This window comes from Palaemon carinicauda, chromosome 43 (genome assembly GCF_036898095.1).
Source record: "Palaemon carinicauda isolate YSFRI2023 chromosome 43, ASM3689809v2, whole genome shotgun sequence".
NCBI classification, from domain to species: domain Eukaryota; kingdom Metazoa; phylum Arthropoda; class Malacostraca; order Decapoda; family Palaemonidae; genus Palaemon; species Palaemon carinicauda.
The window spans coordinates 49,870,121-49,875,120 of record NC_090767.1 but is presented as its reverse complement, the minus strand read 5'-3'; positions in this window follow the sequence as shown (position 1 = coordinate 49,875,120).

The window sequence follows — 5,000 nt, the reverse complement described above, 5'->3', positions numbered from 1 at the left end:
CACCATTCGATAAATAGATACCCCACCTAAAAATTTCCCATCACTCACACCGTTAATAAACCTAATAAAGAGTCATTGCACTAACAACCGGATTCTGTATATATAGTCCAAAGGCTATAACCTTTTCCACAATCAATACACTGTTCATTTTCAGGGATACACATCACTCTCTAGCAATAAATGTTGATCACAAAAACCACCATAGTGTCCAATACATACACACACACCGAACGACACAGAGAAGACCACCACAAGACTCCCCTGCGCAAACAAACAAACAAAATCGATGAAGCGTAAATATTAGCCGGAAAATACAGAATACCAGATTAGTGCCTATCTCTTTTCTTAGCTTATTATAAACCTTATCGTACCTGACACCTCTAAACCTTAGTAGATTAACCTTAACTCAGTCTAGGGTACCACTCATACACCAGCCTGTAGCGCCTAAAAAACGGCTGTGTTGTGCTACAGACCCGTGAGCCCATGACCCTTCTAATTAATCAATCATTAGAAAGTACCAGTGATCACCCTCACCTTTTAACCTTACAGATCCCATACACTATACCCAAAACATTATAGTCTTCTGTAAACAAACCATGATTAATAAATTTTAAATATACATTGGCTTCTACTCACTACGTGCCCACTTCAACAGCACACACATCATAATTAGAACGATACAGATACTACCTTTAATAACTGCATAGCCCTCTGTCAATCAACTAATATTCAACGCTGCGAGAGAGAAAATCGGCAACAATGTTATCTTTTCCTGGGATGTGAGAAAATTCTAAATTCCACTCTTGCAGCATGAGACTCCACCTCATCAATCTTTGATTTTTATTCTTGTATCTGCTGATGAAGGTCAGGGGATTATGATCCGTCAAGACCTTAATAGGTGTATATGAGGAGGAAAGATAAACCTGAAAATGGTTAATAGCAAATACTAAAGCAAGAGTCTCTTTCTCCACAGTGGAATACCTACGTTGGAGGACAATTTTTTTGAAAAGAATGCGACAGGATGAGAAACTCCCTGCTCGTCATTCTGCAACAACACCGCTCCTACACCAACGTCACTTGCATCCGTGGCAAGAGAAAAAGGAAGGTCAAAACCAGGAGCTCTTAAGACAGGGAAATTAATTAATACTCTTTTTAAATTATCAAAAGCACTTTGTGTTTCATCAGTCCAGACAAAAGCTACCTTCTTTCTTAAGAGATTAGTCAAAGGATCGGCGATGTCAGAAAAATTTCTAACAAACCTTCGGTAGTAACCACCCAACCCAAGGAATCTTCTGACATCCCTCCTGCACTTAGGGATTAACATTTTTTCAATACATTCGATATTTGCTTGCTTAGGAGCAACTTTACCATTACCAACTTCATGACCCAAATATACGACCCTCGCCTTTGCGAATTCACTTTTCTTTAAATTAATTACTAAACCTGCTTTCTTCAAAACCTCAAACAGTGCCCTAATACGTTTTAAATGAGTTTCCCAATCATTACTATAAATAACAATATCATCAATATAAACTACACACCCCTCTAAACCATAGACTAAAGTATTCATTAACCTCTGAAAGGTGGCAGCCGCGTTCTTCACACCAAACGGCATCACTTTACATTGAAACAGTCCCTGGGGTGTTACGAAAGCGGACAGGGCCCTTGCCCGCTTCGAAAGAGGAACCTGCCAATAACCTTTCAGCAAATCGAATTTACTAATGTACTTGGCCTTACCCATACGATCAATACAATCCTCAATTCGTGGTAATGGGTAACAATCAGACTTAGACACTTCATTCAATTTACGGTAATCAAAACATAACCTGAAATTACCGTCGGGTTTCTTTACCAATACAACAGGTGATGACCAAGGACTTTGACTAGGTTCAATTAGGTCATGTTTTAGCATATAATCAACTTCCTTCGCTACAACCTCATTTTTAAAGGGATTCAACCTGTAAGGCGCTCGTTTCACAGGAGTGGCACTACCTACGTCCACGTCATTTTCAAGGACATTAGTCCTTCCCGGTACATCCAAAAATAATTCCTTATAATTAAATACCAATTTCTTTAAAGACTTTTGTTCTTCATTACTTAAATGAGAAACCATATCAGAAAAATGTTTCAAAGAATTCTTATTATCTGAACGCTATTCACTTCCATTAAAACAATTATCATCAATACTTTCACCCTCTGAAAAAGAAAAAAGTTTATCGTTCTCGGAAACTACAGCATTCCCTATGGTTGCCACGGGAATGACTTTCTCCCGTTCTACATAAGCCTTCAACATATTTATGTGACAAAGCTGAAAAGGTTTCCTTCTCTCGGGAGTCTCTACTAAATAATTAACTTCACTATTTTTTTTCAGAATTTTCCAAGGACCTGAAAAAGATGCTTTCAATGGATTTCCAGGAATGGGTAATAAAACCAAAATTTTGTCGCCTACCGCAAAGTCACGTGCTTTAGACCTTCTGTCAAAAAAGTACTTCATTCTTTTTTGGCTACACAATAAATTTTCACCTGCAAATTTCCAAGCCTTTGTTAACTTATCACCTAGATTAGACACATAATCTAATAAATTTATCTCAGGGACGTCTCCCTCCCAGGACTCTCGAACAACATCAAGAGGACCTCGAACACAATGGCCAAACTCAAGGCTGAAAGGCGAAAAACCTAAAGACTGACTTGGGACAGAACGAAAAGCGAACAACAAATAAGGTAATTCCTTATCCCATTCAGAACCATTAATCAAACAATATTTCTTTACCATCGATTTCAGGGTTTGATGAAATCTCTCCAGAGCTCCCAGACTTTCTGGATGATATGGAGAAGAGGTCACATTTTTTATATTTAACTCTGCCATTTTATCTCTGAAATACCTGCTAACAGAATTAGAACCACAATCCGATTGAATAATTTTAGGCATCCCAAACCTGGTAAAAAAGTCAATTAGTACATCTACAATTTTAACACTTTTTATCGTACGTAGTGGTATTGCCTCGGGATATCGAGACATCCTATCCATGATAGTCAAAATATATTCATTTCCACTACGAGTCCTTGGTAATGGTCCAACAATATCAATAATGACCTCCGTGAAAGGTTCGGAAACCACTGGAATAGGACAGAGGCGCTTTTGGAATAAGCTGATTAGGTTTACCGACCTTCTGACAAACGTCACAGCTATTGACAAACTTCTTTACGTCCGCCTTCAACTTCGGCCAATAATAATTCATTAACAACTTGCCAGAAGTCTTATGAATGCCAAAATGTCTGGCCAAACCACTTTCATGCGCCAATGATATCAACTCATTCCTGTAAACAAATGGAACCATTATCTGTTTCAAAATTTCATAATCAAAGTTATCAGCCTCCATAGGCCTAGTCAACCTATATAAAATATTATTAATTATTTTAAATTTGGGACCGGTTATATCAGTCACCTCACCTGACTCAATAGGGAGATCCCGAAAATCCTTTTTCTGAGCTTTGATTAGCTCTTCAATAGTCCAATTCAGTTTGTCCTTCAAAATCCCAAGATCTACAACTACGCTATCACAACGTTCTAAACTACTTAAATCTAGATCAATTGTTGACTCTGCAGCGTCAACAACTTTAGCACTAGAACGAGTAACTGCTGCTACTTCACTATCAGGGTTTATCAGTATGGGACAAGTATTATTCTTCAGAGTAACATCATTCCCTATCACAACATCAACATTTTTAACCGGAAATTTATCAACGATGGCCAATTTCAAATTCCCTGCAAAGGAAGGGCAGATTAAATTAAAATTTTCCATGGCATACGATTTTACCGTATCAGGAAAACCAGCCAATAACACAAATTCCCCACTTTTTGGTACAAAATTGCAAGGTAATGCCTCCCTTAATATCAAAGACTGAGCTGCACCGGCATCACGCAAAATACGCACACGTCTTTTTTCGGACGAATTGGTGAAAGAGACACTACCGAAGGACAAATATCTGTCAAAACAACCAGGTAGTCATTGATCAGCGGATGTTGTTGGGGTAGGTTCTCTCTCTCTCTCTTCCATACCCATCACTGGCCTAACATTAGCATTTTGTGAGTTTCTAAATGCATAACAAATGCTCTTTACGTGTCCCTTCTTATTGCAAAGAAGCACGTCAATGTTTTCAATTTCTCGGGATTATATATCTTAGGTCTATTATTCCTGTTAGGAGAAAAATTAATATTAGTATTGGCATTGCCCTGATCATTACCTCTATAATTATTTCTAGTAAACATCCCTACATTATTATTATTATTATTATTGTTAGAATTATTATTATTGTTATAATTATTATTCCTACCTACTTTACCCCATCCAGACTTAACAATTTTTGTTACTCCCCCTAACTCACTCTTATGAGACAAATAATACTCATCACTAGCGATGGCTACCGCCTGAATGGTCTCTAGTTTTAACTCTTCGAGGTGAACCTTCAGTTTATCCGGAACACACCTCTTGAACTCCTCCACCAACATTAACTCCTTCAATTTCTCAAAATTTACCACTTCCTTGGACTTGAACCAATCACTAGCATATTGTTCCTTCGATCTTGCAAATTCAATAAAAGTTTGCTCCCTACTTTTTTCCAAGTTCCTGAAGCGTTGCCTATAGGCTTCAGGGACTAACTCATAGGCCTTCAAGACGATAGCCTTCACACACTCATAATCTGATGACAGATCCTCCTCCAGAGTTACATACACCCTCTGAGCTCTTCCAATCAATTTACTTTGTATAAGAGTGGTCCAATACTCTTGGGGCCACTCCAACCTTGCTGCAATCCTCTCAAATGATACAAAAAACTCTGCAATATTGTCTTCCTCAAATTTAGGCACACATTTGAGAGCCTGCACTAAATTAATAGGAGGCGTTACTGACCTATTTGGGGAAGGGGGAGAGGAAGAAGAGGAACCTGAGTTTTTTATGGCAATCTCATGCTGCCTCTCCTTTTCTCTTTCCTCCGCCTTA